The sequence below is a fragment of the Rana temporaria genome, chromosome 4 (genome assembly GCF_905171775.1).
Source record: "Rana temporaria chromosome 4, aRanTem1.1, whole genome shotgun sequence".
Lineage (NCBI taxonomy): Eukaryota > Metazoa > Chordata > Amphibia > Anura > Ranidae > Rana > Rana temporaria.
The window spans coordinates 263,202,220-263,225,459 of NC_053492.1; the positions used below are offsets into that span (position 1 = coordinate 263,202,220).

The 23,240-nt window shown below is 48.7% G+C and overlaps 1 long non-coding RNA gene across 1 annotated transcript; it reads right to left on the reverse strand.

Annotated features, from left to right (window-relative positions):
• Window positions 1-7,088: 7,088 nt before the first annotated feature.
• On the reverse strand, window positions 7,089-23,238 carry LOC120937192. Its single transcript, XR_005748684.1, has 4 exons — window positions 23,111-23,238; window positions 21,662-21,790; window positions 9,196-9,288; window positions 7,089-8,495 (listed from the first exon to the last, which is right to left on the reverse strand). It is a non-coding gene; the product is annotated as an uncharacterized LOC120937192 (long non-coding RNA).
• Between the last annotated feature and the right edge of the window lie 2 nt (window positions 23,239-23,240).

The following is a 23,240-nucleotide window of genomic DNA, read 5'->3' on the forward strand; positions in this document are numbered from 1 at the left end:
AGGGGGGAACCCTGGAGATTTGAATAGGGGATAACCTATCCCTAGCCGACAGGAACCTCTTGATCAGCGGATCCAGGGCCAGCCTCTTGTCTAAAAAGTAGGACAAGGCAGCTACCTGTACTCTTAAGGTTCTTGTGGCTAGTCCTAGATCAACTCCTTCCTGGAGAAATTCCAGGATGACAGATATTTCAGGTAGTGGGGCTTGCCTGGCTGCACACCAGCGTGAAAAAACCCCCCAGGTCTTAGCATAGATTTTCCTAGTGACCTCCTTATGACTAGCCAAAAGGGTATTTATTACCTTCTCCGAACAACCTCTCCGCTGCAGGTTCCACCTCTCAAGTACCAGGCCGTCAGACTGAAAAAGTCGGGCTCTGGGTGAAAGATCGGTCCCTGCCGCAGAAGGTCCACTCGGACCGGGAGAGGAAGGGGGGGAAGAACTGACCAACGTTCTAATATTGGGAACCAAGCTCTTTTGGGCCACTGGGGAGCGATCAGGATCAGCTTCCCTCGTGAGCGACTCAGTTTCTGTAGGACCCTTGGGATCAGACTCAGGGGAGGGAAAGCATAGGCCAGCTGAAATGTCCAGGCCTGGGCCAACGCATCCACACCCTCCGATCCCTGATCCCGGGAGAGGGAGAAGAACCTTTCTACCTTCCTGTTCGCGAAGAGGTCTATCTCTGGGTTGCCGAAACGATGTCGAACCCAGTCGAAGACTTCTTGATTTAATTCCCACTCCCCCTGGAGGATGGGTTGGCGGCTTAGAAAGTCCGCTTCTAAGTTTAGGACTCCCCTGATGTGGATTGCTGAAAGGGAGAGGACTCTCTCTTCTGCCCAACTCAGAATTTCTAAGGACAGCCTTAGGAGGGAACAGGACCTGGTGCCTCCCTGGTGATTTATGAACGCCACCGTGGTTGCGTTGTCGGAGAGAATCTGTATTTCTTGGTTTATGATTCTCTCCTCGAACGCCTTCAAGGCCTTCCCGACCGCTAATAATTCGCGGAAGTTGGAAGAGGACCTGCTCTGTTGTCGATCCCAGCACCCCTGGGCCTGGAGACCCGACATGTGGGCTCCCCACCCCCAGGAGCTGGCATCCGTGGTTATCCTGAGAGGATTTGTCTGGTTCCATGGGAGGCCTTCCTCCAAATTCTGAGGAATGAGCCACCACCCCAGTGTGCATTTTACTGACTCCGGGATGCTGACCCTGGAGTCTAGGGATGAGTCCTTTCCGTCCCAGGAGGAGAGCAGGAAGGCCTGCAGGGATCTGTAATGAAGCTGGGCCCATGGGACCGCTGGGATGCATGAGGTCATCAGTCCCAGTAACCTCATGATCTGTCTGAGGGAAATTTCTATTGACCCCATGACGGACCTGACCACTGACCCGAGTCTCTGGATCTTGTCCTCTGGAAGAACCAGCTTTTTCTCTATGGAATCTATCAGGAATCCCAGATACATTTTTCTCTGTTCTGGGAGGAGAGAAGATTTTTCTCTGTTTACAATCCATCCCAAAGATTCCAGAGTAGTCAGGACGGTGGCCAGATCCGAGAGAAGGAGTTCTCGGCTGGGGTTGAAAAGCAGTAGGTCGTCCAGGTAGGGGACAAGGGAGATCCCTTTCAGATGTAGAAAGGCGACCACCTCTGCCAGGACCTTCGTGAAAACCCTTGGGCTGGAGGCCAGACCAAAGGGGAGTGCGGTGAACTGCCAGTGTTGAATCCCCTGAGGGGAGGCAATGGCAAATCGGAGGAACCTTTGATGGTCCCTGAAGACTGGGACATGGAGGTAGGCGTCCCTCAAGTCTATGGTTACCATAAAGACTCCTTCTAACAACAGTCCCTTGAGACTGTAAATGTTTTCCATGCGGAATTTCTTGTAGAGGAGAAAGGTATTTAAAGGTTTTAAATTTATGATCAATCGGAATTTCCCCGAAGGTTTGGGCACCATAAAAATATGTGAGTACACCCCCTGACCCTGTTGTCCTGGCGGAACTGGGATTATGACTGCCTGCTGAGCTAGATCTGTGACACTTCCCAAAAGGGCAGCTGCCTTGAGGGGATCTTGGGGTAGATGAGTGAGGAGAAATATTGGGGGGGGAAGTTGGCGGAATTCCAATCTGTAACCCTCCCTCACTATTTGCAGAATGTGAGGACTCCGTGTTATACTCTCCCAGGCTGGAAAAAATTGGGAGAGTCTTCCCCCGACTCTTAAGTCACTTGGAGTCCTTACCTGCGGGTTTGGGATCGGGGAAAAGGATACCCCCTTTTGGCTTATCCTTCCCCGCGATCCAACGCTTATTAAAGGCCGATCTTCGGTCAGAAGGTCGGTTTTTATTCTGGGGGCCTCGAAAAAATCTTCTCCTGTTAGGTCTAGGTTTTGGGGGGAACCGTTTCCCCTTTTCTGAGGCCCTAGTCAGAGCTTGATCAAGTCCTGCCCCAAAGAGAAGAGTACCTTCAAAGGGCAGGGCACATAGACGGGTCTTGGAGGCAAGATCACCTTCCCACGTCTTGAGCCATACCGCCCTTCTGGCGGCGTTGACGAGAGCACCCGTCTTAGCAGAGGATCGGACTGTTTCAATCGATGCGTCTGCAAGATAGGCAACCGCACTGCCTATGACTGTAAGAGAATCTCTAATTTCTTTAAACTTGGAGGTCTGAGGTACATGCTCCAGAAGTCTGGTTAACCAGGTATCTGCATTCCTAGCGATGCAGGAAGAGGCTAAAGCGGGTCCAAGGGCAGCCGTATTAGCCTCCCAGGCCCTGCGAAGGGAGGTGTCTGCCCGCCTGTCTAAGGAATCCTTTAAGTTCCCTGCATCTTCAAACGAGAGGTCAGACTGCCTGGAGAGTTGGGCTAGAGATGCATCTAGTTTAGGAGTTTTAAACAAAGTATTTTCTAACTCCTCCTTAAAGGGACAGCGCCTCTTCCAGGTCTTGTACCTTAGTAGTTTCTTTTCAGGCTCAGCCCATTCCCTCAGAACTATATCTTTAAGTGACTGATGGACTGGGATAACCTTTGGCTGGGGTTTAGCTAAACCCTGGTACATTCTGTCCTGAGGTGACACTAGCTCTGCTGGCTGCTGGATCCCCTCAGAGGCATAGACAGCAGACAGCAGACCCCCCATGTCATCTGTAGAAAAAATATATTTGCCTGACCTGGCATCCTCATCCTCATCCTCAGAATGACTATCAATTACCCCATCTTCTGGAGCCTCTGAATCTTCGGTGTCAGATAGGAGAGACTCCCTAGCCCTGGAAACTCGTGGCACTGGGGTGGATGAGCTCTCTTGAGAAGAGGGGCCGGCTGCTATGGGCTCAGGATCCCTATTTTTTAAGGTGTCCTTAAATTCCTTTAATGTGGAGAGCATTTGGGATTGGACAGCTAGGAATTCTTTCATAATCAGGGAAGTTTCCTTTGCTGTCAATTTTTGTATGCATTTGGCACAAAGAAGTTTGGAGTAATCTGCAGCCAGCTTAACGCTACAGTTACCACACCTCTTGGTTTTGGAAGTGTGTTTTAGGGAGAGAATAGCAGCTTCCCCCTGGGCAGAAACCTCCTCCCCTGTAAGGGGAGAGAAAAAAATATCACAGTTCAAACATCAAGTGGGAGAGGAGAGGAGAGGAGAGGGGGGGGGGGGGAGAGGACCCAGTCCAATATGCCCCCCTGACATTCTGAGGCAGACTCACCCTTGGTGGTGTCCTCGGCAGCGGCTGCTAGCGAACGATCCTTGCGCTCCATAGCGAAGTCGTGTAGGCGCCACTCTCCTCCTTGCTGCAGTGAGAACAGCGAGGAGCCAACGCCGCTGGCGGCCGCCATTTTGGTGAAGACCGGAAGCGGAACTTCGTCATCACCGCGCGCCGCCTGTGACGCGGCGTCGACTGCTGGCTCCATTCGAAAATGTCCCCGGGAGGACAGTACACCGGAGCCACGCTGAGGAAGCCCTCACACCCGCCCAGCAGGTAAGGGGTCCTGGAGGAGAGGGAACATGGCCACATAGGAGTACTGGAATAGCCACTATCCCAGGGATTCCTACAGAAAGGAAAGAAGGGGGGTATTGTTTGCAATCTTCCTCCCCCCCCCCTATCACACGGGGAAAACCCCCCGGGACAGGCATTACACCTTTAGCTGAGGCAGGGACGGCCCCCAGGACCCACTGCTCAGTACCCGGAGGGGGACCACCAGCCCCAGGCCTTAGGTCTGATAAAAAATAACAAACTGTTTCGCTGGTGGGAAACACAATCAATAACTGAGGTGCACGGGGAGGGGCGGGGCTTTTAAACCTCTTTCTGATTGTGTTTCCTGTCAGGTGGAGCCAGTCTACTCTCAAGGTGCCGTCCTGGAAGACGACTTGAGAAAAAGAACAACACTATGCTTAGAGCCGGTTCACACTGGGGCGACTTGCGATCCGACTTCATGTCGCCTCAAGTCGTCCCAAGTCGCGCTGTAGAGAAAAACAATGGAAGTGAATGGGAGCGGTGTTAATACACACTACTCAAGGCGATCCGACTTCAGAAAAGGTTCCTGTACTACTTCAATCCGACTTGTAGGCGATTTGTACCCATTGATTTCAATGGAAATCGTCTCAGAAGTCGGATCACTGTCTTAACTGAAGCGACTTTCCAGGAAGATAACATACATTTCTCAGGCAAACCTCTCCTGCCCCCCTCCCTCCCCCTCCCTCTCCCAGAGCTGATTGTTGTTTTATTGGCCACTGGAAAGTCTGTCCTGGAGACGACTTCAAGTTGTGTTGTAAATCGCCCCAGATCGCCCTGTGGTTCATGTTCAAGTCGTGTTGGAGTCGCCTCTGAAAGTCGCGCTGGAAGTCGTGTCGCCCTAGTGTGAACCGACTCTTACTTTTGTGTATCAGATAATAGCAAAAACATATGCCACCAACAGTCAGTGAACAAAACAACCAATCCCATCACCGCTGTGAAAAAACAAATAAAGCATTTCTCCCAAAGACATTACTAGGGATAGTGCTGCAGGCTCCCCTCCCCCTTAAGGGGCAACAGGAGGGACACAAATCCCAGGAATATGGAAACCGCTGTCTCCTACCTAGGCCAGGCTGGTGCTTGTGGCTCCTGCTCCTGCCACCTCCGCTGCTTCTTCTGGCTCCATATCTCCCAGGGTGTAGCAGCCGTCCGTCCGATCGTTCCATTTAAATATTCCCGGTCAAACTCGTCGCCACGAGGACTGGAAATGCACCGCCAAGGCCGCCTCCCCCTCTGCGCTCCAGCAGCTGGAAATGGAAGCTGCCGCCGGAAGTTCCGCCCCCCCCCCCCGGAAATGACGTCGCCCGCCATCCGGAACGGCTCAACGTGAACCCGGAACAGGCACCCGACCTGTTCCATTAGCTCACGATGCCCGGTCTATGGGAGCAGAGACCTCCAGCAGCCTTCGCCCTCGCCGGGCTCGAAAAAGGGGAGAGCACCGGAGCATCCCCCACCCGTCAGAGGGGATGCTGGGTCCTGAAGTAAAACCAACCGACCGCAGGTATGCCTCAGCCACCTCCACCTGGAGAGAGTACAGCACACCCCTGGTTCCCTGCAGCGCTTCCACCATGGCCGGAGGAAACACAACAACTGAGGTCATGGTGGAAGTGGGAGGAATTTAAAGCAATGGCTGCAGTGTTTCCTGGGAAGTGGGTGGAGCTGCGCTCTCTCCAAGTGCTGTCCTGAAAGACGAGGTGAGAAATATTAATAAAAATGCCATAAAACTATCCCCTATTTTGTAAACGCTATAACTTTTGCACAAACCAATCAATAAACGCTTATTGCAATTTTTTTTTATGAAAAATATGTAGAAGAATATGGATCGGCCTAAACTGAGGAAAGAAATTTTTTTTATACATCTTTTTGGGGGATATTTATTATAGCAAAAAGTAAAAAATATTCATTTTTTTCAAAATTGTCGCTCTATTTTTGTTTATAGCGCAAAAACTAAAAACCACAGAGGTGATCAAATACCACCAAAAGAAAACTCTATTTGTGGGAAAAAAAGGACACCAATTTTGTTTGGGAACCACGTCACACGACTACGCAATTGTCAGTTAAAGCGGCGCAGTGCCGAATCGCAAAAAGTGGCCCGGTCATTGACCAGCAATATGGTCCGGGGCTTAGGTGGTTAATATAGGCATTGCAAGGTCTAGACCTGGAAGCAGGGCAGTTTTTAAGGCAGGGCAAAGGACCGCTGCCCTGGGCCCTGTCATTGTTGTGGGGCCCCAAGCAGCTGCCTCATACTTGCCAAGTATCCCAGTTTAAATTCCCTCATCCCTTGAGGTTTTAGTTATGTGCTGTGTCCCGATATCTCAGTGTGAAGTTATCTTACTAATGCTGCCCAGCCCTATTGTTGTGTACAGATGACTCACCTGCCGACCCTGTGTTTACATGTAAATATCGGCATTCATATGTAAATAGTGGTGGACCGGCGACATTCATATGTAAATAGTGGCGCACCGGCAGAATTGATATGTAAATAGAGGCGGCATTTATATGTATATCATGTCCCCCTGAGGTCATATTCACCATCACTTCTGCTGAATGCTGCCCACTGGGGAGGTAAAGGGGCATGCTTGAAAGTTCTGCCTACAACTGTGGTCATTAAGCCCAATATCAGCCTGTTCTGCAAAGGTAAGCAATTTAGTGTGGAGGAGGGTTGTTTGGGGTGTGCAGAGGTAGGGAGAGAAGGAATTACCATTTGGGGTGCACAGGTGAGCAAGGAGGGGGATGTATAGAGGTATAGAAGGTGGGTGCAAAGATGGCCTCGTACACACAACCGAGAATCTCGTCAGGAAAAACGGTCGTTTTTCCTGACGAGATTCTTGGCAAGAAACTCTTGCCGCCCGAGTGTACTGACTTTCATTTCAAAAGAACCGCGGTTATCTTGAAAGGAAAGAACGCAATGACGTCATTGCATATGACGAGCATGCGCTCATCACATTCGATGCCGTCGCCGCCATCTTGCTTCACCCTACCTATGCCATGGAAGCTACCCGCATGCGTCTAAGTCATTTCGAGCATTCGCGGGTTTCCACGGCGACAGGTAAGTATACACACTCTTGGGTGTTTGCCCAGGGTCCAATAAATATGAAAGATGGCCCTGCCTTTTACCTTTAAAAAAAAAAAAGATGGCCCTGCCTGGAAGTCAAGGAACAGATTCAGCATGGAACTACTCCGGCAGAATATAGAGTTACTAAAGGCTAGAATGGAAACAATGATGCACAGTAGTTATATATAATTTGGACACTGGGAGAACTTGATTTGAATGTGCCGATTATTAGACCAATATGTTCATGAACAAGATGTTGTTTGTAGATAAGCAAATTTTGTCTATGCACAAAAGGCATGTGTGTTCTTGGCAGTGTTTGCCAACCCCCCGAAGTGAAATTTACTGGCAGAAAGCCAAAATGTACAAACGGCACCAATTTTTTACTGGCAAATAGTCATGAAATTTACTGTCAGAGCCACACTTTTTACTGACACTGCAAAAAAGTACCTAAAATTTAAGTTTTCAGTGCTAAACCATACAAATGTTAATATTTATCTTTTAACATGTAGCTAGTGCTATTAGCAATATGTTTAAGTTTCACAAAAGTCAAAAAACATATTTCTCAAGTTACATGAAGGTCAGATTAATATAACCCAGCCAGCACAGAGATCCAACATATAGCAGAGTGTGCAGGATTCCCCCTTACAGTGAAAGTGAACTCTGACGTTATCATGATCCAAGGGGGGACTCTGGTCACCAGAGCCAGGGGATAGCAAGACAGAGATTGTGAACATCTGTAATACTGTACAATTACACCACTACCATTCTTGTCTGATAACTGCTGCCTGTGCCTGCCTGTAGACATCACATAAAGAGCATCCATCCCAGGTGAAGGATGGATAGATGTTGCAGTCAGGCCAGGGCTTTGGTGGTAGGACTCCAAGTTCAAGTTAGTGTGTGTGTGTGTGTGTATATGAACTCCACTCACGACTCAGGGGACTGCAGCCAGGGCACTTGTCCGTCCGGGGCAGGTCAGCTCTGTCCATCCATCTCTCTCACGGTGATGGTGTATTGGTGCCGCATGTCCTCCAGCTCCACTGTGCTGTCCACATACTGCAGCGCACTGCACAGGCTCCTCCACCATTAGCCTGCTCTGCTTGGCTCCTGTCCTCATGTCCTGGCATTTTAAATTTTCTGGCGGGCGCTGTGTAGCGGGAAATGCGGCTTGCACATGACATCATCAGCAGGCGGAGGCGGGCCGGGCGGCACAGTCTCAGGATCGGATCGGGGAATTTCGGAGCTGCGTCTGCACAGTTCACACCCGCGACGATCGCAGCAATTTTTACTGGCACATTTCCTCTCCTACAGACTTTTACAGGCAGAAGAAAAAGTGCCTGTTTTTATGGGCTGCCTGTAAATCTACGGGTGGTTGGCAACACTGGTTCTTGGTGTACTTTACAAATTTGTTCTTTATCCGTGCCATAATCCAGTGTGAAACTTTGCCTCTGTGCAGGAGCTTCCTGTAATAAAGAACAGTCGCTATTATACTCTCTCCTTGTGCAGAGTGACTGGTCTTGTATCCGCCCCTCTGAGACCCTCCCACAGCTCTGCTATCTGCACAGGCTATGCACATCTCAGTGATTAGATCTCTAGTACATTTACGATGTAATATCAGGGTTTGCAAAGGTATTTGACGTGCAGTTTAGTCCTAAACTTAGGCTAATAGGTTTTAGTTGTGTTTGGTTGGGAGGGAAAATGCAAGAGTAGAGTAAGGAAACCTCTCAGAGATTACACTAAGCACAGTTTTTGGAAAACCGTAAAGCTGGCCATACATGGGTCGAAATATGGCTGGTTCAGCAGGGACCGGCCAAGAGGCGATCCATGTGTGGGCAAGCTGATTGTACCCAAGTTAAAATATCAATCAACTTGGGTACAACCAGCCTGTCAGATTTTTTTTACATACGATTACTGCGGACGGCTATAGCCGCTAGCAGTAATCATTGTGTTCTCCTGGCCAGGAAGGTTCCCTGCACCCTCCTGCCGGCAGAACACAATAGCACCGCGGGAGTCAGGTGGAAGGAAATAAAATCAAGTCGTCTATAGGCTGCTTTACTTGAAAAGAACATCACAGAGTCACAGAGGTATATACTTAAAGTGTTACTAAACCCACAACTGAAAACTCAGTCTGTATATGCAGTAAAGTATGCTTTTTATACTCACTGTGGAAGGGGTTAATCCTCTCCATTGTGTATAGAGGCTGTGTAATCCTGTTCCTCAGATCCTCCTCTTCTTCCACTGACTCCAATCCATCTTCTGATAAAACAGAGCATTAGGGGACAGTTCACTGCAGTTGTCCAGTGAAAGTAATCACATCACATTCAACATTTGTGAGAACTTCAAAAGATAGAAAACTTTTTTTTAGGCTAAATCTACCCATAATTAAAAACACATTTTGGGTGGACTATGGAATGCCATTTAATTAGTGTAGGTTATACAGTCCGTGGAATAGATATACATCATCGTATAATTACAGCTATATAATTAGTTATGTACACATAATTACACTTGGTATCCTGTTCTTTCTAGTCACAGCTATACCAATGAGTTATATGTAGGTGTGATATGGAAAAGTTTATATATGTCATTGGGAACATTCTTCCCAAGCTAAGGTTCACTTATAAATGGGAATGCATTAGCAAGCTTTAGAAAGCAACTTAATGTGAAACATGATACTGTATATTCAATAATAAATACGCTAGGTGACGTTTTGGTGTCTGCTTGTTGTTTTTAGAAGCACCGGTTTAACCAAAAAAGTACTGTATATACTCGAATATAAGCCGAGGCATCTAATTTTACCACAAAAAACTGGGAAAACGTATTGACTCCAGTATAAGCCTAGGGTGTCAATGTGCATGCCTCACTGTGTCCATGTGCATGCCTCACTGTGCCCATGACTAGACTTACGTTTAAGGGAAAAGGAAGTAGCCGCTCCAGGTGGGAACCCAGATGAATATCCTCCGCTGCAGATAACTCAGGTCCAGGCAAGGCTGCTGCGTTTCGCAATGAAACTAGTGCTTAGTCATAGCTATGACTAAGCACTAGTTTCAGCGCAAAACACGTCAGTGGTCGGGTTTTTATTTCATTTTGCTGTGACTTGTAGTGCTGTCCTTTTTAATAAAGGCTACAATTTGTTCAGAGTGCGGCTGTCCAGAGACAATTTTTGTTCCTGCTAGACTTACGTTTAACATGGGAGTATATAGAAGGGGTGCCCGGCTTTGAAAAAAAGGGATTTTTTGATACAGCTTACCTGTAAAATCCTTTTCTTGGAGTACATCACGGGACACAGAGCAGCATATTCATTACTATGTGGGTTATATGGAGTACCTTCAGGTGATGGACACTGGCAATCTCAAACAGGAAATGCCCCTCCCTATATAACCCCCTCCCATAGGAGGAGTACCTCAGTTTTGTAGCAAGCAGTATGCCTCCCAAAATGGTCCCCAAAAGAGGGGTGGGAGCTCTGTGTCCTGTGATGTACTCCAAGAAAAGGATTTTACAGGTAAGCTGCATCAAAAATCCCTTTTTCTTTATCGTACATCACGGGACACAGAGCAGCATATTCATTACTATGTGGGATGTCCCAAAGCAATGCTTACAATGAGGGGAGGGAGAACATCTCCAAGACAAAAGGATTTAATTTAGAGGTATACTCAAATCATAATAAATCCAACTTAGTTGAGAAAAATAATTTTAAATATTAAATTTAACTCAAAAGGGAGCCCCCGGAATCCGAGGGTCTCAAACTGCAGCCTGCAGTACTGCCTGCCCAAAGGCTGTATCAGTATTCCTTCTTACGTCCAACTGGTAGAATTTTGTAAACGTGTGGACAGAAGACCAGGTTGCCGCCTTGCAAACTTGAGCCATAGGGATCTGGTGGTGTGCTGCCCAGGAGGCGCCCATGGCCCTAGTAGAATGAGCCTTTAATGATAACGGAGGAGGCAACCCTTTCAAGCCGTAAGCCTGAGTGATTAACTGCTTAATCCATCTAGAGATGGTGGACTTTGCAGCTGCCTGCCCCTTCTTGGGCCCATCCGGTAAAATGAACAACACATCTGTTTTCCGGATCTTCTCTGTAGCTTTAAGATAGGCCTTCATGGCCCTGACAATATCCAAGGTATGCAGCAACCCTTCCTTTCTGGAAGTAGGTTTAGGAAAGAAGGATGGTAATACCAAATCCTGGTTTAGATGAAAACTGGATATAACCTTTGGTAGGAAGGAAGGATGAGGGCGGAGAACGACCTTGTCCTTATGCAAAATAAGATATGGTTCCTTACAGGATAAGGCGGCCAGTTCCGACACTCTTCTGGCGGAAACCATGGCGACCAAAAATACTAACTTCCTTGTCAGTAAAACCAAAGGAATTTCAGCCAACGGCTCAAAAGGTTGTTTCTGTAAACTTGACAGAACAAGATTTAAATCCCACGGACAAAGCGGGGATTTAACTGGAGGATTAATACGTAAGACCCCCTGAATGAAGGTCTTAACTAGCGAGTGGGTGGCCAGCGGCCGCTGAAACCACACTGACAAAGCCGAAATCTGTCCTTTGATTGTGCTTAATGCCAGTCCTTTATCCACTCCTAGCTGGAGAAAACTTAATACTCTATCGATGGTAAATTTGCGAGAAAGCCATCGCTTGGACTCACACCAGCCTACATAGGCCTTCCAGACCCTGTAATAAATCACCCTAGAGACCGGTTTCCTGGCTCTGATTAGGGTAGAGATTACTTTCTGAGACAGACCTCTACCCCTGAGAATCAGGGATTCAGCTTCCAGGCCGTCAAATTTAGATGCCGTAAGGCAGGGTGGAGGATCGGACCTTGCGATAGCAGGTCTGGCCGTAGAGGAAGAGTCCAAGGGTCTCCCACTACCATCTTTAGGATTAGTGAATACCATGCCCTTCTGGGCCATGCTGGAGCTACCAGGATGACTGGTATGTGCTCCACCCTGATCCTGCGCAGCAGGCGAGGTAGTAACTGGATCGGGGGAAAAGCATAAAGAAGTTTGAACTGATGCCAAGGGCAAACCAGCGCATCGGTTCCGCAGGCCATCGGATCCCTTGAGCGGGATATGAACCTGTCTAGCTTCTTGTTGAGTCTCGATGCCATGACATCCACGTCCGGCACTCCCCATCTTTGGCAGAGTGCTTGAAAGATCTGTGGATGTAGAGACCATTCCCCCGGCAACAGAGTCTGGCGACTTAAGAAGTCCGCCTGAAGATTGTCCACTCCTGGAATGAATATTGCCGATATGCAGGGCACATGAGCCTCTGCCCATAGGAGAATCAAGCTCACCTCTCTCTGAGCGGCTTGACTCTTGGTTCCCCCTTGGTGATTTATGTATGCCACGGCCGTGGCATTGTCTGATTGAATTCTCACCGGGAACCCCTGCAATTTGGACGTCCAAGCCCTGAGGGCTAGTCGAGCAGCTCTGAGCTCCAAGATGTTGATGGGCAACTGCCTCTCTGGCTTTGCCCAAGTACCTTGGCGAGTGCAACCATCCAAAATTGCTCCCCAGCCCGTCAGGCTGGCGTCTGTGGTTACTATCTTCAAGCCACTGGGCTGAAAGACTTCCCCTTCACTAGATTCTGAGGGTCTAACCACCAACACAGACTTTGTCGGACTCTTGATGAGAGCGGCAAAGGGATATCCAAGGCCTGTGGCCTCCTGCTCCATGCTGACAGGATGGCTGCCTGCAGGATGCAAGTGTGGCTCTGGGCGTACGGTACCGCCTCGAATGTGGCCACCATCTTGCCTAGTAACCGCATACATAGGCGAATAGTTGGTTCGCTTTTGCTTAGAACCAGTAGGATTAATTCCTTGATGGCTTTGACCTTCATCAGAGGTAGAAACACTTTTTGTTGTTCTGTGTCTAACCTCATGCCGAGATATTCCAACTGCCTTGTGGGCTGGAATGCTGACTTGTCTCGATTTAGGACCCAGCCGAACCTCTCGAGGTATTGGACCGTGAGGGCCACTGCTCGTTCCAAGCCAGGAGATGAGTGATCTATGACTAGGAGGTCGTCCAGGTACGCTAGGATCGTGACCCCTTGGATCCTTAGCTTGGCTAGGACCTTTGTGAACACCCGGGGGCCGTAGCCAACCCGAAGGGAAGCGCCACGAACTGGAAATGACGCGAAGCCACCATAAAGCGTAGATATCTTTGATGTGGCTGATAAATTGGGACATGAAGGTAGGCATCCTTTATGTCTATGGAAGCCATGAAGTCGTCCTTTTGGAGTGTGGCAGCTGCTGACCGCACGGATTCCATCCGAAATGAGCGGACCTTTAGGTATGCATTTACCATCTTTAGGCCCAAAATTGGCCTGACATCTCCATTGGACTTTGGGACGATGAATAGGTTGGAGTAGAAACCCAGCCCTTGCTCTAGGACTGGTACGTCTATTATTACTTCCTGGGAGAGTAGGTGATTTAATGCCGTCATTAATGCGGCTCCCTTCTCCGGATCGTTTGGAATCCTTGACTCCTGGAAATGAGGAGGCGGAAACCTTAGGAAGTCTAATTTGTAGCCCGTTGGCCACGGAAGACCGTAACCACTTGTCGGGAATGCTGGCTTCCCAAATCTCTGAAAAGAGACGCAGCCTTCCCCCCACCTTCGTGGGTGGGGGCGCCCCTTCATAAGGTCGGCTTGGGGCTGGCTTTGCTGGTTTGCGAAACCACTGCCTCTTGCCTCTAGCAGGCCTGGCCCTGCGATCTGCTATTGAAGTTAAAGTTTGATCTTGCAGGAGGCCGTCGATACTGTTTGGCATTAGAGGGGCCCCTGCCCAGGGAGTGCTGTCGTTTAAACGCAGGCCCCTGAAACTTCTTCTTGGTTGGCAAAAGAGTACTTTTGCCGCTTGAAATAGTCTGAATGTATTTATCCAGGTCTTCTCCGAAGAGTCGTCCTCCATGGAAGGGAAACCCTACCAGGAGCTTCTTGCATGGGGGCTCTGCCTCCCAGCTCTTTAACCATAAGAGTCTTCTCATATGGATAAGGGATAACGATAAACGTGACGCTTGCTGGATAGAATCCTTAATCGCATCTACCGTAAAGCGTATGGCCCTAGGGACATCCGAAAATTCTTCTGCCTGCTGGGCAGGAATAAGTTTAAGCATCTGCTTAGCTTGATCCGATAATGCTTGTGCAACCCCAATCGCAGCCACAGCTGGCTGCACTACTGCCCCTGCAGTAGTGAAGGAGTTTTTAAGTAGTGCTTCCAAGCGTTTGTCAACCGGATCCTTGAACACCTGTATGTTTTCTACAGGGCATGTTTAAAGACTTGTTAACACATGAGATGGCTGCGTCCACCGAAGGGGTTGCCCATCTCTTGGAAAATTTATCTTCCATAGGATACAAGGCAGAGAATCTGTTTAGGTGGTAAAAAGACTCTGTCTGGTTTGATCCAATCTTGGAACAAAACTTCCTCTAGCAGAGGATGGATCGGAAAAACTGCGTTGTTTTGAGGCGCCCTTAGTGAGCCCAAAGCTGAAACAGTCGATACCTGGAGATCTGGTGTTGGCAAGTTGAAAGCACTATGGACCAAGTCCGTTAAGGCTTGAACCCAACAGCTCTCCTTTTGGGAGACTGTCCCAGACTCCTCTGTATCCGAATCCTCGATCCCCGAACCTGCTTGTCCTTGTCCAAGAGGTTTTCCAATTCTCCTGCGAAAGGACCTCCTCCTCAGAGGGTCCATGCTCGGGCGACGGAGATCTATTCCGTTTCTTGCCCCGCAGAGCCATGGGTTATCATCTTTTCCATTCTTTTTTTCCATCTCCTTTAATGAGGTGGACAATACCTCGTCCGTGACCATCCTAGGGTTGGACTGACCCGAGCCAGCTCCAGCCCCAGATCCCGATGGCCCCAAGGCTCCCTCTCGGAAAGCAGCGGCATAATTTTTTCCGAGACCTCAGATTCTCTGGGGGAATCCCCACCTCTTGTACCCTCTGACCCGATGCCATGGTACAATACCGAGCGTACGCCCGCCTAACTTGTCGGTGTTTGGAACTATAACATTATTGTCCAAAAACCCTTTGGGGGGAAAAAAATGCCTTCTCTCCCTTTGATGGATTTCTCTTTTTTTTTTTTTAAACCCAAGAAAGAAAAAACATTCTGTCCACCTTAGTAGTATTGCCAAAAAACTGCTGAGGATAAAAAAAGAACAGCTTATTTCTAGGCTAGACAGTCTTATGAAGACTGTAATATCTTTTTTGGCCACTGTGTTGTCCTCGGCGCCCCGTGCTGCCCCTCTGGTCTCTTCCTCCTCAGTTCCAGCATAAACTGAGCTGATGGAACGAAAGGAAGGGCCGCCCCTTCCTTAAACCAACTGACCCGCCCTTCCCCCCTCAGCTAACGGCGCGAAATTGCGCTCATAAAAACGGGGGCGCGCGCCCGCCGACGGGGTGGGGGGGTGGGGGGAAGGGAGCCCACGAGGAGGCCAGCGTTTGCCTGTCATCCAGGCTAGGGAGGAAGAAACCCATGCAGCATCGCCTGGAGGCTTGCAGGTAAGCACAGCTCTCTAACACACACACACACAGCCACTCAATGCTTCAATACTACTAGGGAGGTCACCTCTTATGGGGAAATAACACATAAAGCCATCCTATCATTAAGATATGTGACTTACTTTGCCAGATGCAGCGCATAACTTTAGGCATGTCCCCTGTGACCCCCCAGAAAAACCTGCTAAGAACCAAGTTCCGCAAGTTTCCCCTCACTTACGCTGCTCCATGCCGCAGGACTTTGCCAAGCAAGAGGCCCAATCTTCCCCATCTCCGTGGGGCTGTCTAGACCTTCAGGCCCTGGGTTCTCTATGAAGGATCCACTGTCCTGGGCCCATATAGCACTCTGGCAACAGAAACATTAGGCCCCCAAAGGTTTCTAAGTTTCTGGGCCCAGGGTCCAGCTCTCTAAAAAGAGAAGCATTATGGGCTATACCCCAAGGGTTTGGGGTCCGGTTACTGACCACTTTAGCGCTGAGGCCTTTGGACAGAACCGGTTAGCTCACCTAATCCCAAGGATGCGGAGGCAAGCTAAACCATGACCAACACCTAAGACACTGGCATAAAAACTGAGGTACTCCTCCTATGGAGGGGGTTATATAGGGAGGGGCATTTTCCTGTTTGAGATTGCCAGTGTCCATCACCTGAAGGTACTCCATATAACCCACATAGTAATGAATATGCTGCTCTGTGTCCCGTGATGTACGATAAAGAAATCGGTGCTCCCCGGCCGTAGGTCCCCTAGACCGCAAACTTTGCACACCTGTAGAAGAAGAGTGGGGCTATATGTGTACCGGGTCCCCAAAGTCCGGGAGATCAGGCGCAAAAAGGTGACTCAAATATAAGCCGAGGGGGGCATTTTCAGCACAAAAAAAAATGTGCTGAAAAACTGGGCTTATACTCGAGTATATACGGTAATCCTCCATGAAACTTTGGACTATTATAGGTGCTGGACAGTGTTATTATTGGCAAAGTTGAGAAGACCTAGCACCTGACTGTTGGGCAACATAATTGTGAGTTTTTGTTTGAATTAATCACCCTGTATGAGGTCTTCAATAGATATCAAACTCTATGAGGTCTTCAATATAGTAGATAACAATGCTGTGTCCATCAGTGACACCCCACAGTGCCACCCCACAGTGCCCATCTGTGCCACCCATAAGTGCCACCCCACAGTGCCCATCTGTGCCACCCATAAGTGCCGCCCATGAGTGCTCAGTGCCGCCCATGAGTGCCCATCAGTGCCGCCTATGTGTGCCCATCAGTGCCGCCTACCAGCGCCGCCAATCAGTGCCACCTCATCTGTGCCCGTCAGTACTACCTCATCGATGTCCATCAGTGCCATCTCATCTGTGCCCATCAGTGCCACCATATCAGTGCCCGTAATTGAAAGAGAAAATTTACTTATTTACAAAAAAAAATTACAGAAAAAAATAAAATGTATTTTTTTTTTCAAAATTTTCTGTCTTTTTTAGTTGTTGCGCAAAAAAAAAAAAAAAATCGCAGAGGTGATCAAATACCACCAAAAGAAAGCTCTATTGTGGGGAAAAAAGGACGCCAATTTTGTTTGGGTACAGTGTAGCACGACCGCGCAATTGCCATTCAAAGTGCAACAGTGCTGAAAGCTGAAAATGGCTTGGGCGGGAAGGTGCGTAAGTGCCCTGTATGGAAGTGGTTAAACTCCCTAATGCCCCTTAAATCCAGCATGGGACCATAAACAAAACTTAGAAAAAAATACTAACACTAACAGCTCCCTAACTCTATCAACAAATGGCATCACAGCTTGGAGCTTGGCATCACACCCAAGTCAGAATGGGACAAAGCCATGACTTTTTAGGACCGCATGCACACAGGACGTTTATTTAACTCTCCTCTTTTGCAGAAAAAATGCCTGACGCTTGTAAAAGTGGTCTACAACGTTTTTAGGAGCTTTTACAGGCATCAAGCTCTTGGGTGTTAAATTCATTGGCCAGAATAAATCATTTAAAAGATGAACCCTCAGATAAAGTTCCTGAAACAAAAAATCTGTATCAATGAATCAGAAGAACCATAATAAGAGGAGGGTAATGAAGTAAACCCGAGAGGGTTAGTCCACTCAAAAACACAGCGACTCAATAGTAACCAGCGTTCAGGCCACTGGAACCTGAATGCGCCTCAAAGCAGTTGACATTTTGTAGAAGAATAAAAAAAAAAAAAAAAACTCTTCTCACCTCATACAGTGCAATAACACATAAAAATCTTCCAGATGAGGCAGAATGTAATAAAGAAGAAAGGTAAGAAGTAACACGGCAAGACAGTCGCTCCGCCCAAATGCCAACTCCCAGAACAACAGCAAAAGTCACTACAGTGGAACCTCGGATTGCGATAACGCGTGGATCTCGATGAGTAAAAAAAAAAGAGAACATGCTCTCATTTTTCCTCGTCTGGAGTCTCAATTTCCTCGTCGTGTTTCTCGGGTCAAACTGGTTTACGATGAGAAACACGTTCGTGTGAATGCTCAGAAAACCCGTGCATGCTCAAATAAAGAGTATGAGACGGGAGCGCACCTTCGGTAAAAGTAGCGTTCGCAATGGAGATAGCACATCGTCGCGATGTAACAACTGAAAAGCGCGAATCGTCTCTCACCTAACTTTTACTTAACACGCGGTAAACACGAGATTAGCAAAAGCAGCCCCAAGGGTGGCACCAGTGGAATCGAACTTCCCCTTTATAGTGCCCGTTGTAAGTGTTGTACATCCACCGCATTTGAGAACACAAGATTTTGGGTCTGACAGTGGTATGCAAGGAAAGCTTGACAAGAACCTCGTCGAGGGAAAACGTTTCTTTTACGACGAGATTCTCCGTCGTGTGTACGAGGCCTCAGTGGAAATGACTTAAAGAGAAAAACCTTAGTCCGTTCCGCCCCCTTGCTGTGAGTGACAGGTTATTTACATATATCATGCACTAGCTTCAGACAGGCATATTTTTTAATTCTCACCCCACTGAAAGAATTATCCTTTTCTGAAGTCATGTGGTTACTTTTTCTGGATTTTGATGGGATGTTAGTGATCATAGCAGAATTCAGTGTAAGAAATACATGGAAAAAAATGCATGTTGACAAGGGGAGTGTAGAGGGTGGGCGGAGAGTCTACTGACATCACTACTCCACCCACCAAGCTCCAGACAACAGACCCACCCACCAGAATCTGCAGGTTTTTCAGGGACTCATCTATTTGCAGTGTCAGGGAGACTGTGACCATCCTTCAATAGAGACGGTGTTTATCACAGTGTCCGAGGACAGCTGCTGAGCGATTGCAGAGAAGTCCTGTTGGCTCCTATGGGCGGGGGGTTGCAGGTTCCTATGGACGGCGGGCAGGTAGCTGGGTTGCGGGGGCTCCTATGGGAGGTTGTGTGGGCTTCTACAGGGTGGCGGCTCCTGCGTCCTCTCTGTATTACGGTGGCTTCCGCTTGTGCGGCTCCTCCTCCTAGGCGTCCAATTGGAAGCACTCTCTGCTCTTGCTCTAGTGGAATGAATGAAGTTCAGAATATTACACCGATACTCCCCCCCCCAGCAGGAATTTTTACACCGATACTCCCCCCCAGCAAGAATATTACACCGATACTCCCCCCCCAGCAGGAATATTACACCGATACTCCCCCCCAGGCAGGAATATTACAACCGATACTCCCCCCCAGCAGGAAATATTACACCGATACTCCCCCCCCCAGCAGGAATATTACACCGATACTCCCCCCCAGCAGGAATATTACACCGATACTCCCCCCCCCAGCAGGAATATTACACCATACTACCCCCGCAGCAGGAATATTACACCAATAACCCCCCCCCCACAGCAGGAATATTACACCGATAAATCCCCCCCAGCAGGACTATTACACCAATACTCCCCCCCCCCCAGCAGGAATATTACACCAATGCCCCCCCCCCCAGCAGGAATATTACACCGATGCCCCCCCCAGCAGGAATATTACACCGATGCCCCCCCCCAGCAGAATATTACACCGATACCACCCCCCCCCCAGCAGGAATATACACCGATACTTCCCCCCCAGCAGGAATATTACACCGATACTCCCCCAGCAGGAATATTTACACCCGATATCTCCCCCCCCAGCAGGAATATTACACCGATGCCCCCCCCCCAGCAGGAATATTACACCGATGCCCCCCCCCAGCAGGAATATTACACCGATGCCCCCCCCCAGCAGGAATATTACACCGATGCCCCGCCCCCCCCCCCAGCAGGAATATTACACCGTGCCCCCCCCCCAGGCAGGAATATTACACCGATGCCCCCCCCAGCAGGAATATAACACCGATGCCCACCCCAGCAGGAATATTACACCGATGCCCCCCCCAGCAGGGTATATTACACCGATACCCCCCCCCCCAGCAGGAATATTACACCGATGCCCCCCCCCAGCAGGAATATTACACCGATAACCAAACCCCCCCCCCAGCAGGAAATATTACAACCGATACCCCCCCCCCAGCAGGAATATTACACCGATACCCCCCCCCAGCAGGTATATTTTACAACCGATACCCCCCCCCAGCAGGAAGGAAGGAATATTACTACCGGACTACCCCCCCCAGCAGGAATATTACTACCCGAAACCACCCCCCCAGCAGGAATATTTACACCGATGACCCCCCCCCCCCCCAGCAGGAATGTTTATATTCTTGCCGGGGAAGGAATCGATCCATCGCACCAAGCAATAAAGTCAAAGTCTCGGAGTCATCTTTGACTCAGACATGACGATGGATGCACAAATAGGATCAGTCGTCAGCGGTTCTCATCATCTGCTCCGCATGCTACGTAGACTCATCCCCTTCATCCGGAAAAGGACACAGCAGTAGTGGTTGGAACTATCGTCAACTCACGACTCGACTACGCAAACTCCTCTACTTAAAGCGGGGGTTCACCCTTAGAGGGCACTTTTCCCCCTTAGATTCCTGCTCGTTTTCTCTAGGGGAATCGGCTATTTATTTTAAAATATGTGCAGTACTTACCCGTTTACGAGCTGCATCTTCTTCCGTCGCTTCCGGGTATGGGTCTTCGGGAGCGGGCGTTCCTTCTTGAGTGACAGCCTTCCGAGAGGCTTCCGACGGTCGCATCCATCGCGTCACGATTTTCCGAAAGAAGCCGAACGTCGGTGCGCAGGCGCAGTATAGAGCCGCACCGACGTTCGGCTTCTTTCGGCTACGAGTGACGCGATGGATGCGACCGTCGGAAGCCTCTCGGAAAGGCTGTCAATCAAGAAGGAACGCCCGCTCCCGAAGACCCATACCCGGAAGCGACGGAAGAAGATGCAGCTCGAAAACGGGTAAGTACTGCACATATTTTAAAATAAATAGCCGATTCCCCTAGAGAAAACGAGCAGGAATCTAAGGGGGAGAAATTTTTTTTTTTTACAAATGGGTGAACTCCCGCTTTAAGACTACCGAAATACCAGATTTCACGTCTACAAGTCGTCCAGAACACGGCAGCCAGACTGGTAACAGGTAAAAAGCCATGGGAACCAATCTCCCCGGTCTTGAGGTCCCTTCACTGGCTGCCCGTACAGGACCGGGTGACATTCAAGACACTCTGCCTCACGCACAAATGTACACCAGGGAACGCTCCTCAATACTTAAGTGAGAAAATAAAACCCCACGTCACCAAGCGCGTGCTCCGGTCCAACCAAACCAAAACCTTCTCCTAATACCGCTACAAATCTAAGGGATATAACGTAGATTTGCCAGTCCAAGGGACCACGGCTCTGGAATGCTCTACCCACTACCATCCGCTGGAAGAAAACCCATCGGGCTTTTTAGGAAAAAACTAAAGACCCACCTCTTCTGAAGGACCGTACGACACTGGCTGCTAGCGCCTTGAGGCGCTTAAGTTCGCATTTGTTTCGCTATACAAGGTACTCACTCACTCAGCAGTATATATTTCACCGATACGCCCCCCAGCAGTAATATTTCACCCATACACCCCCAGCAGGAATATTACACCGACACCCCACCATCCGGGACCATGAAGTCCCCCCAGCAGGAATATTACATCGATACTCCCCCCAGCAGGAATATTACATCGATACTCCCCCCCCCATCCATCATGACACTGATGGGGATTTCTACTGACCTATTGTTCTCTGATAACAGGAATACTGCTGCAGGTATCCGAGAACATTTCATAGCCAGCATCACTCTGCTCTCTCCTCGATCATTATGCTGCCTGTCATCATATTGGCACAAATCCTCTGATTGGCTCCTGCAAATAAAAAAAATAATGATATTATTGTTATCGTTAACCCCAATTCCCCCCCCCCCCCCCAAGTGAATGTCATGTACTTTGAGTGGAGATATCGGGATTAGTGTTGCCACCCGCGTCCCCTTTAAAACCAAACACATATTAATTACACAGGTTCTGTGGCTGATTAAGGTGGTAATTAAACTCACTTGGTGCGTTATCTACATTAAATTAGCCTAAGAACCTGTGTAATTCATATGTGTTCGGGTTTTAAATGGAGGACGCGGCAACCCCTACGCCCAAGCCCATCGCTAATCTACACACGTAAAATCAATAACTGTGTCCTTTTTTTTTTCCCCGCATGACTAAAAAACAAATTTTTTTCCGTATACTTAGCTGTATGTGGGCTCATTGATTACTATTGTGCAAACTTTAGATGCCTACAAATCTGCTGGTATGGATCTTAAAGTGATTGTTAAAGCTTCAAGTTTTTCTTTTAAATAACAAACATGTCATACTTACCTCCACTGTGCAAGCTCGCTTTTGCACAAAGTGGCCCGATCCTCCTGTTCTGGGGTCCCCCGGCAGCAGCTCCTCCTTGCATCAGATAACCCCCTAGGAGAAGCGCTCTCTCGGGGGGTTCCTTGCAGGCGCGCTCACTGAGTCAAGCATTTGCGTCCATAGACGTGAATGCTGGACTCTGCCCCCCTGCGTCATTGGATTTGATTGACAGCAGCGGAAGCCAATTGTTACGCTGCTATCAATCTATCCATCAGAGCTGGGACCCCGTGCAGAGAAAGGACAGCGTGTCTCTGCTGAGGGAAATACGGGCTCAGGTAAGTAAAACGGGGGGCCGGTCACTGCCAGAAGTTTTTTTCACCTTTAATGAATAGGATGCATTAAGGTGAAAAATCACGAAGGTTTACAACCCCTTGTTCAGATTGGAGCACATGTCAAGTTGCAGCCTAGTGCCTGCAATCGTACTGTTTAAAACGCCAACTTTGCGGTGTCACGTTAATTTTTTAAAAGTAGTTCCCTGCAAAACTTTTGGCATTTTGGGTGTGACTTGCATAGACATCTGTGGCATGAAGCCGCACTGATGTCTTCCTGAGGTGACACGTGGCTTTGATATCTGATGAAGGTCGCACAATTTCAAAACCGCAGTCAATATGGCATTTTTTCAGCCCCATGTGAATTGGTTCAGCTGCTACAACACATGCCTTGTGTTATAGAATGGATATATACCCTATAAATGACGTATTTCCCCCTTTGTTCCTGACAAAATACAAACCAAGAAAGCTATCTGCCTGTCAGGCACATTTTTAAATCAAGCAAACATACAAACACGGTTTTGTGTTGGGTTAGCTTCAGGTTTCATGCCTCTGTCACGCCTTTAGGTAACACTATTCCCGTTACTAGATCCCAGTCACATAGGTAACAAGCAGAAAACACCACGGACCCCGCCCAAGCA